At 42.2% G+C, this 15401-nt stretch overlaps 1 protein-coding gene across 1 annotated transcript in view; it reads right to left on the reverse strand.

Annotated features, from left to right (window-relative positions):
* kcnh3 (potassium voltage-gated channel, subfamily H (eag-related), member 3) overlaps positions 1–15401 on the reverse strand; it is a 115838-nt gene that overhangs the window by 41163 nt on the left and 59274 nt on the right. The gene's annotated exons all lie outside the window — the stretch shown is intronic.

A 15401-nucleotide genomic window follows, 5' to 3' on the forward strand; every position in this document is an offset into this window, starting at 1 on the left:
ACGTCTTTGGGCGTGTGTGTGTGTGTGTGTGTGTGTGTGTGTGTGTGTGTATATATATATATATATATATATATACACACATGTGTGTGTGCGTGTGTGTGTATATAACGTACAGTTTGATGGTTACCTCACAGTCTTGATGGCCAGTGTTCTTGCTTCAAATTTTTATCATCAGTATAGTGCTGTTGAAAGTTCTTGCTTCAATACAGAATCTTTTAATCTTGTACAATTTGCCACTGGCACAGTAATTATTCCCTTTTATTACTCATTTGCCAAATACAGTCCACTGCTGCTTCAATTCTCGTTAATCCCATTATCATTGCGTTGCATTGATTATGTGACATAAATTTCTGTAGAGCATACCTGTCAACCTCGGATAATACCTGCCCTTATAAATGATTACGATTCCCCTTATAAAGCAACAAAAACCCGTACAACGGCTTACCGCGCATGCACACATCATGCTTTATCAATCCAACCGTACGCAGCGATGAAAAAAATATATACGATTGAGGATTACTTTTGCTGGTTTGCCGTGACAATAGAAGCGATGGAGAACGGCATTGTCTTGAGACGATCTGGATTTGAGCCAAAATGGTCTTTGTGAGATCGGTTCACAATTGTTATTTTTTTCCCCCGTATAAAAGTTGTAATACGCCGTACATGATTTGAAATGATAAAAAAAACGTATAAAATACGGGGAAAACGTACAAGTTCACAGGTATGGTAGAGAGTCATCACCAGACCTGACTGACTCGACTTGACTTTGCCTGTAGGTATTCGGCTGTGTGTTTATTTCGTCTATGGTCATGCTTTCTGCTGGATAATTGGCAATCATCAGAGGACGAATGTGAGTGTGTTAATGTTTAATTCTGCCAGACCACATTCAGTTAATAGCCAGCAGGCAAATAAATAAATGACAAAGCACGTTGAAAGTGACTTTGCATCTTGATCTTTTAACACAGAGACCTTGCCGTCTTACGTTAGATTTGTGTGTGCGTGTGTGTGTGTGTGTGTGTGTGTGTGTGTGTGTGTGTGTGTGTGCATGCGTGCGTGCGTGCGTGCGTGTGTGTGTGTGAAATATTGAGATGTGAATCTACAGGCAAGGAACCATGGGAGGTTTTATGGAGTGGTAGAACACTACTGGTCTCTGGGAGCAAAGGCAACATGCGTGTGTGTGTGTGTGTGTGTGTGTGTGTGTGTGCGTGTTTGTGTGACAGCAGTCAATTCCAAGAGCCAATAATTACTGCTAACTTCTGCCCTTCCTGACAGAAGTTAGCATGTGTTGAAACATTTTTTAAAAAAAAATCACACGACGTACTATCGTGACAGTCACACGCTGACTACTGAGTGAATTAAATTTCCCACAGCACTGATTGGACAAGCAATGTAATGTGATCATCTGTAGCCAGTGACGGCCAAGCGGGTGTGTCAAAACTAAATGACATGTTGAGTCGGCTGTGTCTTAACCTCCATGGCAGATGCTCTGTTGAACCTCTGAGACTGACTCACCGAACCCACGTTAAGAACCACTGCACTCGGCCAAAGCTGCCAATCATGTGTTTCACATATTTATAATTGACGTAGATCTAACATCTACCACATGTGTTCGCGGAGTTCAACAACTGATTCACAGTCACTCAAATCGCATGAGACCAGTTGTCTACCCTGCACACCTCAACGCGGTCTGAGCAGATTTTAGTTGAGATCAACTTTCTTACAACATATTGTCACTTTGCCAGGCGCATCTCCAACAAGGCTCCCTATGGTGTGCCGGCATGTCCATCTTGCCAAATTGGCAAAAGCGCAGCGAGCGTTGCGTTGACACAAAAATCAGGATTTGCTGGCATTTTTGCACCCCACTGCAGATGTCCTGTCTTCGTAAATGTTTAACTCGGACAAGTGAGATATTGTTTCCCTCATTCCACATACTAAGCTCTTCTGAGAACATAAAACAATAACGCACTGGTATTGCCGGACGATCCGAGCCTAAACTAAACATAGAGTCAGGTTGCTATGCTGTTCACAGTCACTTGGGATAATCCCCTAATACATCAGGAGCATTGATCACTCAGGTAGGTAAACAAACATACAGTAAATCCACAGGTTTTCTGGAGCCGACGGCTGATGACCGGGAGTGTGGCTAGTTCCTTGTTGCCACGGAAACGGCTCATGTTCATTCCTCCTTTAACCACATTTGCTCAGCAGCGGTCCAAATGTTCTTGTCACTTGCCTCCGATTCGTTACCTCTGCGACTTGGAAGTGGCATTCTTGGTTTTAATGAACATCTTTTCTGCTCGGCACATCTCTGCCAGTGAGGTCAAAGCATTTGTGAATGGAATGGCAAATGAGCAGCGCTGGGCCGACCTTGAGTGAAATGTATATTTATACTTAAGAGCCAAATCCCTTGCACATTGTGTCTGTGGAGCTCATGTCAGTGTCCTCTGCCTTGGCTGGTGGAGGAAATTATTCATGGTGTCGGTCCCAAAGCCCCGTTGGTAAAACCCACACTTTGCTGCTACTTTGTTTCCTCCTCAATGACAAAATGATTCCTGTCATTTTGGCATACGTTCAAATGTTCTTCCAATTGAACAGATATGACAAGCATTGTTTTCCTCACCAAACACCATCTTAATCACCATTTTAATATACAGGTACACTAACTTCAACACTAGTTCAGTTTTGGCACTGCACCATATTTGATTGACACCATTTTTCATGTTAGGTGTGTGTAAAATATATATTCAGGTGATTAGAGATTTATATAGCGGCCCGGTGGACCAATGGTTAGCGTGTCGACCTCACAGTGCAGAGGTTGTGGGTTCGATCCCGGCTCCGGCCTTCCTGTGTGGAGTTTGCATGTTCTCCCCGTGCCTCCGTGGGTTTTCTCCTGGTACTCCGGTTTCCTCCCACATTTCAAAAACATGCATGGCAGGCTGATTGAACACTCTAAATTGTCCCTAGGTGTGAGTGTGTGCGTGGATGGTTGTTTGTCTTTGTGTGCCCTGCGATTGGCTGACAACTGGTTCAGGGCGTTCCCCCGCCTACTGCTCAAAGATGGCTGGGATAGGCTCCAGCACGCCCCGCGACACTAAAGCCGTTCAGAAAATGGATGGATGGGTAGATTTATATGATTTTCATGTCATATCAGCCCTTTGAGGTATATGTAGCCTGTGACAAAAATTTGCTTGTTTGCATGTAGAAAGCATGTTGATTTTTTATACCTTTACTAATTTTTAAGACATAAGAAACCAAAAAAATAAAAAATAAAAAATCACCATGTGTCTTCCGATTTCTCTTGTAGTTTGTGGTGTCCCAAAAGCAGAATATTAAACCATAGATCCCACAATCATGAGTCTCGTCCCTCCAACCAGATACCAATCGTAGTACCAGGAGTGACCTTTGGAGAAGAATTATGTTACCTCAAGCAATGCAGAATGCTGGAAATGCCAAAGAAGAAAGAGAAGAGCAAAATCGAAGTAGCTCGGCCGTTAGCTTATTTTGCAACTCCATTTAGTAGGTAAATGCTTCTTCCTATCATTTCACTGTTGCTCTCCCTGCCCAGGAAGTAGGAAATGAGGGCTGTTCCAGATGGCTGTGAGCTTAGATGGTGTTCGAGTGGTGTTGGTAAATTTTAGGAATTTCCGCCAGGATCTCAGAGCGTAAGATCGCATTACAAATTTGAAGCATGCGTGATGTTTGATTGAGCTGCTATGAAACAAAAGCTTGGAAATTGGTATGTTGTTGCATATTATCTGTTCTCAATCAAACCAGGGACTGTCTGCATGGTGTGAGTGTGACAATTTATAAATGCATTGTAACTGAATTGATATTGGGTCATGGATAAAATTTGGTGCCCCGAGACTCTCTTGTGATTCGGGTTTTTGTAATGTTGATCATTTTATTCTGGGGAATTTATTTTGCCGGTAGAACTGAGATATTATTGAATTGAGGGTTTGAAACCAGGATGAAGTCGGATGACTTGGAATGATATTGAGAAGGCAGTTTATTTTTCAGCTACTGCCCTTTAATGTGTTTGCCCCCTGCTTGCGTTGGTTTTCTATGGGTACTCTGACTCCACCCACGTTCCAAAAGCATGCATGGTATCTTAATTGAAAATTCTAAATCATCGCTGGGTGTGAATGTGAATGTGACTGGTGGTTTTTCGATAGTCTAACATTTATCTCTCTATTGTGGATACGGTATCAATTCAACATACACAACATATCACGATTGTCCTACATTTTGATTATGCTTGCATTGTTTAACCTTATTCTAAAAGAGCTTTGTTTCGATTGTATTCTTTGGGGGTATTTGCAAGTGGTTGGCTGTGTGGCTATAACAACATTTTCGGAAAGGGTATTTATGTTGATTAATGATTTAAAAATATATTTCTCTCAAAAGCACGAAATAGTAACTTTGAAGACACACGGTTCTATCGTGGAAAACATGCCTGAGGACAGAGCAGCTGTACAGCCGTGATGAATGATTCAACCCGATGGCAGAAACTTCAGACGAGTGGAAAGTGTGTGTGTGTGTGTGTGTGTGTGTGTGTGTGTGTGTGTGTGTGTGTGTGTGTGTGTGCGCGTGTGTGCGTGTGTGCAAGTGGGTTTGTGAATGAAATGATTTAAAAATATATTTCTCTCAAAAGCACGAAATAGTAACTTTGAAGACACACGGTTCTATCGTGGAAAACATGCCTGAGGACAGAGCAGCTGTACAGCCGTGATGAATGATTCAACCCGATGGCAGAAACTTCAGACGAGTGGAAAGTGTGTGTGTGTGTGTGTGTGTGTGTGTGTGTGTGTGTGTGTGTGTGTGTGTGTGCGTGTGTGCGTGTGTGCAAGTGGGTTTGTGAATGAGATTCTGCTCACGTGTAGTGTATTATGAACAAACTTCTGCTTATCCTCACGAGGGTCTTAGGGCGGCAGTAGACGGAGTACACCTTGAACTGATTGCCAGTCGATCGCAGGGCACACATTGACCAACAATGATTCACGCTCACAATCACACCTACGGAAAATTTTGAGCGTTCAATCCACCTGCCATGCATGTTTTTGGAATGTGGGAGGAAAGCGGAGTACCCACACATCAATGGGGAGAACAGGCAAATGCCAACCAGGAAGGCCGGGGCCATATTCTTCTGATTGTGGCAACAGAGCCCAGACCGGGGAAATTCATAGCGCACTCTGAAAAACAATTTTAAAACTCCACCTGTCGCATCACCAAACAAAAATCCTCCACTGATACCGCATCGACCACTTCACCAAGCAATTAACCAGACGTGGGCATCGTCCATCCGGTGAGTCCGTCAGTGAGCTGCCATCAGTATTTCAGGTGGGCCCAGACCGTCTGAGTCCTAATGGTTTTGAGAATGGACATACTGATACTATGTCCCTCACAGGTGCCGCAAACCTGACACGCAACATAATACAGAAAAAAAATATATATAAACAGTGTTGTATGCCTTTTGGGCCCACAGACCTCAATGACCTGTGTCTCATGTTGTTTTTATTCCACCAAGCACTACTCTGTTTGTGTGTGTGTGTGTGTGTGTGTGTGTGTGTGTGTGTGTGTGTGTGTGTGCGTTCGTGCCCGTGTGTGTGTCTGTTGTTTTTATTTTATTTTTATTCTTCAGTTGGCTCTGTGTCGGCTAATGCGGCGCCTGTGTGTGACGTTGAAATAACGTTCTTGATGCAGATTGGCTGTCGCTGACGAAGAACAGACTGAACGAAATACTCACGGGAACAGTGACCTTCCTTTCAGTTTGACGGAATGCCCAGCTCCGCAACGAAGCATGTCTTGCTTGTCAAAACTAACGCCGTTCCCTAATGCTAATCCAGCAAAACTCAATGCAGCTCTGCTTACCTTTTGGCTTCAACAAGATAAGAGGGGTGTCACACCCACGTGGCAAGTGACTGTGTCTGTATGATAGCGCTTCTCATTGATTGTGTCTCAGGACCCTATTTTCATAGACAGGCGTGCATGCGCTCGGCGTAAAAAATGGTGCATCTTAATTGTCGTGCCAGGCAAAGTATAGTTTACCGTGTTTGGGAATTTGGCAGACTGCTGCATCTGCTAAGCGGGTTCCATGATATGTTGTTTTCCTCATGAGATACTCTGTACACAGCCTCTCATCTTTTAGTCATCTACTTCTCTCTTCCCTTTTTATTTGTTTGCAGATAGAATGTACATTTCATGTGAATTTGTTATGATTTCATGGTTGTCTCATGCAAAGTGCAAGCTGACACTCTTACTGGTAGGTGAGGAGAAAAAGAGAAGCTACTCAGTTATTCATTCGCACATGATGTAAGAGTTGCAGTATTATGCTGTAAATGTGAAGTATAACATGGTTGTAATGAGTCACTGTGTATTGTCAAATGGTGACCTCGGGTCACTTTAAATGGATCGCTGTGGAGAGTGCTGACCACTACTGCAAAGGGGGCATGCTGATGGAAGTGCACATCCACCATGAGACGACACTTTTACTTGATCTTTTTGTGGTCTTTCCAGATGCCCCTCCGCAGACAAATAAAAAATGTAACCTCGACAATAATATGTGGAGGGTCACAGCAGAGCTCATGTGGACTACTGTGTGTGCGCTCTGAAGTACTTTTGGACACACTGATGAAAATCTTACATGCGAACCCCCAAAAATTGGCTCGTTAAAGTGCCCCTGGAATTTGTGGGGAAAATTCCAAAATCAATTCTGCGGAGTACAATGAATACTGTCTCAGGCAATCATGCCTGAAAACACAAATAAATAAAGTAAAACTACGGAGTAACATGCACTCCATGATGTGCTCGGAATGCCTGATTTAAAACTACCCCTCTTTCGAACCATAAGGCTCATAGATGGACAAATGTTTGTCCATCGATACCTTCCAAGGCAATTAATTACATTGAACCTTCGGGGTACTGAGCTTGGGTGCATATTGCTTCTCAGCTAGAAGGGAATTTCGCGAACGAACTCGAGCGTTGAAAGGCAGACATGGTGTGCTTCCTGTATGTGTGTCTGCTGATGCTCTCTCAACCAGTCATTTCCAACCAGAGTGCTGCAGCACCTGATTGTGCGTGGAAAAATCATCAGCGGTGCAGTGGGAGATGATCAAATTTCACTTAGCTTGTCCAAAAACAATACATCTATTTTCATCTCTCTATATATGCTATTGACATAGTGTGACAGGCAGAACAATTAACTTTTTTTTTTTTTCCATTAAATGGCAGAGATACCTTAAATGTGTGTATCCACCCAATGCCAGGCCCGGATTTATCTCTGAGTAAGTTGTTTTGATATATATATATATATATATATATATATATATATCAATATATTTTCATTTGTGCCGTGAGATTCTTCTGAAGTAAAATGGGTGCCTTGGCTCAATCAAATTTGGACATTTGCTTTGGATAGTTGATCGTCAGATCGTGCTGCAAACGATTGAGGAGACACTAAAAATGCATCTCAAGGGTGCCGTGTCTTGAAATAGTCAACATTGGTTTATTAAGCCAAGGGAGGCTGATGGCTGGCTGTTGGAACGTTAGTCGACAGACTGGAGGCTCTCGTGTGGGATCAATGCGAGATTATCAACACACGGGTACCACTTATGAGTTTGAGAGACAAAAATAGCAGGCATGTTGGGACGCAGACTCATGGCGTCCTTCAAAGGCAATCAATCGCCCCAAAAAGGAGACCACTGTCAAACTCACACGTGAACTCCAAAAAAATTCTTTCCAATCTTTTGCTACTTTACTCTTGTAAAATGTCTTTTTTTCTTTTAATGTTACAACTTTTTTTCTGGTAAAATATTGCCGTGAGAGGTGACCTGTTGCAAGGCCTTTTTCATGTCATACAATCTAGAATATTACTGTATATTAAACTCAAATGAAGTACAATTTAGGCTCCGGCTTGACCTTCCCATGTCCGTCTTCAAAGTGATGATGCCTATAATTGGTTCAAATGATCGAGATCAGGGGTCACCAACCTTTTTGGAATGGAGAGCGACGTCTTCACTTCTGACCAATACATCAGTTTGACACACATTTGTGAAATAACAAATGTGCTCAAATGACCTTTAATGCCATGCTATTATTAATTATTAATGATATTCAAGACTCTGATCATGGTCATGATTTCTCAATCATTACATTGTTTCAATAATTTCTACAACTGTCCCATTTTCACTGGCCACTCCCACTTAAGCGCACTTCACTACTTTTTAAGAACAGGCCTGCGGACGACTCCTGTGGTCCTTGAGGGCATCGCGTTGGTGACCCCTGATCTAGTTCACACTCGAAAATAAGTTAAGAATCGTGCAGCAAGACTGTCTTTCCTAAAATGCATGCAATAAAATATCTCGAATGGGATTCATCTTTCTCAAGAAAAACGCCCTACTATTTCCATGACTGAACAAACCAGCACCATTAAAACACAAGTAACAGTTCTAATTTAATGCTAAACAGAGCGGTAGTGGAAATAACCAACACAACAAACAACCACGGCTGCATCAATGATTTCACTGGATCTCATTCATGTGTTTTCTCCTTCTTATTCCCCGATTTACAGTCAAAGCATCTGCTAATGACATGAAGGGTCCTTGAAGCTCCTGTGGGAGACATTTTGTGTTTAGTCGATGACATCCACACTTGAAGCGTCAGACACAAGCGCTCAAATGACTCAGTGCCACCAACCACAACAGCAAACAAACAAGGATGACATTAACCACTCAAGTGATCAGCTTTAAGCGAAAATGACTTCAAACAATTAACATAAAATGGAATGGGTTGGTGTTAGGAGACGGTACACGCCAAGCTCTTTTCCCTCTGAGAGATGCTTCGACTACGTGCGCATATGATAATGAGCTATTTCAATCATTTTTTTCATATCTTATTTGACACACATTCTGAACAGGAGTGGAATAAAGTGGGTAACTTTTGAATCTCCGAGACAAACGCTTTGATTATGCGTGCATGTGAATGAATGGCTGAGCAACAAGCAAATGTGATGTGGTCTCACCAGTCTGCAGAATAAGAATTATGAATAAAACAAATAATTTCTTTCCATTTCCCAATTATTGTAAGTCGAAGCATCCTGATAAATACAACGGGCTGTTATTTTTTTTCCTGGTTGACCCACATTTCCAATTTAAGATGATGTTTGACACCTCTGCTTTAGCTATTTATTTGCATTATAAAATTATGTCACGTAATTTTCTGAAATGTATTTCTTTTCAGAATATCACGACTTTGTGGTAATATCACATCTGTTTCTTCTCTCATCAGTGCGGCCCTAATACTCATTCGAGCTTCAATTTTGGGGTTGCTTTTTTGCCAAACACTAATAAGAACGTAAAGCAGCTGCAAATGTACCGTACCACTCCTTCACTCAGCAATGTGATGGTCGTCTTCACGCGCGTGTTTGTTGGTGCATGCAAGTCTATATGGAAGGCTTTGGCGGTCGTAATGATGTTCGGTCTCCTGGGACACACATGATAGCTGCCACACTGATGAACTCTTTAACCTGCTGCTGAACCCTCCCCGAGGCTCGCACACGTCACCATTCATGGGGAATACTGGCATGACTTTGGATCCTCTCTGTCGTTATGACCTGCATTTTAATGCACTTCAATAAGTCAGCACAATGTGTGGCAGGGGGACCCGTTTTTACAAAAGGAAAAGAAGATTTCCTAAATGCACCTAATTCATGACAAGGAATGTGCATTTTCTGTGAAAAAGTCAATAAAACAGTTTGAAAAGTACGAGGTCACTATTCTTGAGTCTTTGAGTTTTTTTGCTTAATTACAGTACAGTACATGACTTTGCCGCGTATCCTCCCCATTTTACAACGTTGTTCCGACAAAAAGTTTTATCACTTCATTTTCATGCATACAGCATGAGCGAAGCTTTCTTTTTTTTTAATTTTTGAGTTTACAATTAAAGCCATTTATTTCTTTAAACTATATGATGTTGCAGCCCGGTGGTCTAGTGGTTAGCGCACCGACCTCACAGTGCAGAGGTACCAGGTTCAAATCCAGCTCCGGCCTCCCTGTGTGGAGTTTGCATGTTCTCCCCGGGCCTGCGTGGGTTTTCTCCGGGTACTCTGGTTTCCTCCCACATTCCCAAAACAGGCATTGCAGGTTAATGGAACACTGTCCCTAGGTGTGATTGTGAGCACGTCTGGTTGTTCGTCTGTGTGTGCCCTGCGATTTGCTGGCAAACAATTTCTGCTGCCCAATGACGACTGCGATGGACTCCAGCATGCCCGCAACCCTTGTGAGGATGAAGTGGATCAGAAAATGGATGGATGGATGGATGGATGAAAATGAACTAGAAAAATATGATTCAAACTGTCAAACAAAACGTGTTTTAAGCAATTGGTAATGACGCTTTCTGAGCAAGAGATTGATGGAGCCCCCCTCCCATTTGGAGAGGCCAGTAACCACAAAATTGCGTCATTTTCTCACTCTTATAATATAATCAGCAAATTTAGCTCACCTGGATTGAGTTAGATTGAAGTTAATTGTCACAGACGAGAATGGTATCAGATGCAGTGACAGCACATTGCTCAATGACCCGGCCCCAGGCTCTGTTTGCAGGCTCATTCAAGTGGCTGATTCACGTGTGTGTGTGTTTTTTTTTTTTTTTTTTTTTTTTTTAGTGTCAATTAGCTCATGTTCCTGTTCAACTAGCCTGACTGCGAGCTCCGACTGGGCTGAGTGATCTAATTAGCTGCATCCACATCCACAAACTCAAAAAAATACATCGTCAACAGCCACTCTGCTCTCTGTAAAGCACGCAAACATAGTAAGTGTTTTCTGCGCTCTTGGCAGAAAGAGTGCATTGATTTCATTCTCTGCTTCAATTGCAACTTCAGGGTCACTACTCAATCAAACTGTGTGTGAGGCGTGGCTGTTGCTCTTATTTGGTCGGCACCAAATTCTACACCAGTGGTTCTTAACCTTGTTAGAGGTACCGAACCCAACCAGTTCATATGCATTCACCGAACCCTTCGTTAGTGAAAAACAAAAATATGATTTTTTTACGAAATCAAGACGTTAAAAATAAACATTTATTAAAAACAGAAAAAAGTAAACACAATTAGTATAAGTAGAAAGTACCGGGGTATACGTTTTTTAATTGTGCACAAAATGAACTAGTCAGTGATGGCCAAGCGGGCATGTCATAACTAATTTAATCAGGATCAGAATCTGAATCATCTTTATTGGCCAAGTATGTAGAACACACAAGGAATTTGTCTCCGGTAGTACAGGCTACATTAGTGTCATCAATAACAATGTGGACATGTTGAGTCGGGTGTGTCTTAACCTCCATGGCAGAGGCTCTGTCGAACCCCAGAGACTGATTCACCAAACCCAGGTTAAGAACCACTCTTCAACACGTTGATAGAAACACACTTTCTACTTTTGGGAAAACATTCTCATCAAGATTTATGTCAAGACAATTGACCTTACAAACCAAGCAAAAAACAAAACAAAAAAAAAGATACAAAAACTGCCATCTAGGAGTGAATGGTGATATTACAATTTGTTGATATATATTTTTTGGTCGTTGTTTTAATTTTAATTGTTCTAGGAGCCACTCAGAGTGTGGGAGCGAGCCACATGCAATCGCCCATCTCTGATTTAGAGTTTTTTTTTACCTCCACACAGACCATTTAAAAAAAGGATATGATTGACGTTTACAAAATAAAGTGCAAATAAACAAATAAAAAGCAACAATATGAACATAAAGAGGTTCATAATTTACAGAATTAAACTCCTATGGAGCGGAGCATCCCGTGTGTCAAGCAACATGATGTCACTGTGTAAACACAGATGTAGAGGGTGTGTGTGTGTGTGTGCGTGTGTGTGTGTGTGTGTGTGTGTGTGTGTGTGTGTGTGTGTGTGTGTGAGATAGCATTCACAAGAAACACATGCACCCACACACACATGCTTGGTGCGTGTGTGTGTGTGTGTGTGTGTGTGTGTGTGTGTGTGTGTGTGTGTGTGTGTGTGTGTGTGTGTGTTTTCTCCCCGGCGTGTGTGTTCTCCTCGGCAAGCTGCTTTGTCTCCAAAAGACACCAACGAATGTTGCCTGGTGACAGGGATCAATTGTGGTCCGTTTCCTTGGAGACAGTCGAGAGGGTGGGGCATGGATGAGGAAAACAAACACAGTGCCTCTTCCCCTTTGCCCCAGCCCCAAACCTTGAAGTGATCATAAGGAAGTAAATGCATTTGAATTACAATAATTAAAAAAAAAAAGTCCACTCCAAGTTGCAGAATTGAAAAGTGTTGTCACTTCCTACTTGTTTTGCCACTCAAACATCAGAGTTCTCAAAACTGGACGTTAGCAAAAATGTTTTTGCTCCTTATACTGCTGCAAAGTAAAAGATGGATGTCCTGCACAGCAGCTTGGACAATAAATGTCACTCTGCTTTAGCACAGACAGTCACTTTCAAGACTGGATGGATTTCTACACTGTGAGGTGCAGAGACTCTACTCTTGTGTGAACCGGAAGCCCGAATTGTGCTGTCCAATTCTACAAAAAAAATGTGCCTAAGCACAAAAGTTTAGTAATTCCGGCGGAATACATAAGGAACGAAGTGAAAAAAGTGACACTCAATGAATCCTCATTCTTGGGTCCTCATTAAACCTTCATTAACTGCAGAGGGAGGCAAGTAACATTTGAGCATTGAACATGGTGATAAAAGTAGAACACAAAGTTAACTTATTGTCACAAAGACCTAAAAAATTGTAAAATGAGGTCAACCTATTCAGATTAAAACCTCCAAACAATAGAACACAGGCATTGGTTGGCGTCGGCAATGCGACTCAGGCAGCTGCTGTTGGCTAGTTTCTTTTCAACATTTTAAAGTTTCACACAGAGTTACCAAAAAAATAAATGAATTGTTAACCATGGAAATACAGACTCCCATCATTTTGAAAACATACAGTTTGTAAGCTTACAAATCATAGAACATTGACAACACAATGCAAAGGTGAGTTGCATCAGAAAATACAAAAATGAAAATACAATAAAATAAACGCACCTGTTTAAGTACTCAACCTCTCAAATGTACATTATTGTTAATATCCTCATGGCCCAACTTGTGTCCAACAGGAATGAACCACCGTAACTAATGAGAAAGGCTTATGACAAAGGTGTGATGGCGATGGTTTATCACATCGTCGATGCGCCTCGTACATCTTAAGTGAACCACTGTCAAAACAAAGGTTTTGATCACAAGTGACAACTTGTTATATGACCTAATTGTCGCACGAACACACAAAGACGGAAGCACACACAACGCATGGGCACGCGCATATACACACACGTTTGTCTAGCTATCTTCATATGGACGTAATGGATCCACCTCCGCCCTTCCCAAATATCCATCTCAATAAAAGATGAAGCCAAGCCCGCAAATCAATCCCAACCCAAATCCAAGATGGACCAGAAAGAGCATTTAGAAAATCCCAAGAGTCAACCAGCTGCGGTTTTGAATTGAAAGTGCTTCTTGCATTAAAAACCATGAAATAAATAATGAACTGAACATTAGTGTACCCCCACCCCATTAAGAGTTCACATGATTCACTAAAATGCAAAAGCAGATATGAAATGTTTTAGACTGTTGCTCAAGTTTAGACCTTGTAGAGGTGAATTATTATTAAAATTGAGTGTTTTTGACATTTTGCAACTCAAAAATTATTCTACTTAGAGAATGTGGTTCAAATTTGGCAAGATTAAGAAAAACTCTTTGGGATGAGTTAATCCGTTTCCTGCTGTACCACATTCAACTTTAAATTCTCCACTACAAAATGCTGCCGTGGAGTATATCCTGTATTCAAATTCTACATAAGCATTACAGCACTTCCTCGATGTATGTGTTTTAAGAATGCTAAATTAAGAATGCTAAAAGAAATGCTAAAATGCGTTGCATTCAAGCTTTGTAAACTGTCATAAAAACATTGCTTAAAACATTGCCTCTTCACTTCAGTAAGGTCTTATGAAGCTCATTGAATCCCGGAACATCCTAAACTGGTTGTCAGCCAATCGCAGGGCACACATAGACAAAGAACCATTCACACTCATAATCACACCATATTTGGAGTGGTCCATTAACCTGCCATGCATGTTTTGGGAATGTGGGAGGAAACCGGAGTACCCGGAGAAAACCCACGCAGGCACGGGGAGAACATGCAAACTCCACACAGGAAGGCCAGAGCCTGGAATCAAACCCTGCCCCTCTGCACTGTGAAGCGGATGTGTTAACTAGTCGTCCACCGTGCTGTCTAAGTGTTAGTTGAATACATTTTGATCATGTGTAACCCAAAACCAATTACCGGTACTTGTTTTTTCAGTATATCCCTGAACAGGTTACATTTCCCACCATGCCAGTATTCCTCCATTCAATACAAGACAACCATCCATTCATCCATCTATCCATCCATTCTCAGATCTGCTTCTCCTCACAAGGGTTGCGGGCATGCTGGAGCCCATCCCAGTCGTCATCGGGCAGCACAAACCGGTTGCCAGCAAATCGCAGGGCACACAGAGACAAAAAAATATCCGTGCTCACAATCACACCTAGGGACAGTGTTATATTAACCTGCCATGCCTGTCTTTGGAATGTGGGAGGAAACCAGAGTACCCGGAAAAAACCCACGCAGGCACAGGGAGAACATGCAAAATCCACACAGGAAGGCCGGAGCCTATCCCAGCTGTCTTTGAGCAGTAGGTGGGGTACACCCTGAACCGGTTGCCAGCCAATTGCAGCGCACACATAGAAAAACAATCACTCACACCTAGGGAGAATTTACAGTAGAGTGTTCCATGAACCTGCCATGCGTATTTTTATAATGTGGGAGGAAACCAGAGAATCCGGGATAACCCACGCAGGCACGGGGAGAACATGCAAACTCCACACAGGAGCCCGAATCGAGCGAAGACAACCACAATAATACAACTATTTAGTCTATATCACTATTTTGCTGTCAGTTCAGTGATTAAAGGGGAAATGTGAAGTTCTCGCAGTTATTCTACAACTATGTTGAAGAGGCACACATACAGATTCCTCTGCACACCAACACATGCGTACACACACTCTAATTAACAGGTTTTGATTGACTGGTCCAATCAGCAACCCTCCAATTGAGCAATAAATCAACTTCTAGATTCACAGTCACTGCGCCCGAAGAAAGTTATGCACACAAATTGCAAAATTGAGACATCACCATCGATTGTGGTGAGCGGAAGAGGTTCCAAAACTTTCGTACAAAGTTTTTCGCTCTGGTGCACCGACGGCCCAACCCACTTGCAGTCTATTATCGGAACACAGACGCATCAAAATGGCAGTATTGTTCTCTGCATACCTTGGCTTGGACCCAGACGTAGCATTAACA

This window comes from Hippocampus comes, unplaced genomic scaffold (genome assembly GCF_001891065.2).
Source record: "Hippocampus comes isolate QL1 unplaced genomic scaffold, H_comes_QL1_v1.1 scaffold27, whole genome shotgun sequence".
Taxonomy (NCBI): Eukaryota; Metazoa; Chordata; class Actinopteri; order Syngnathiformes; family Syngnathidae; genus Hippocampus; species Hippocampus comes.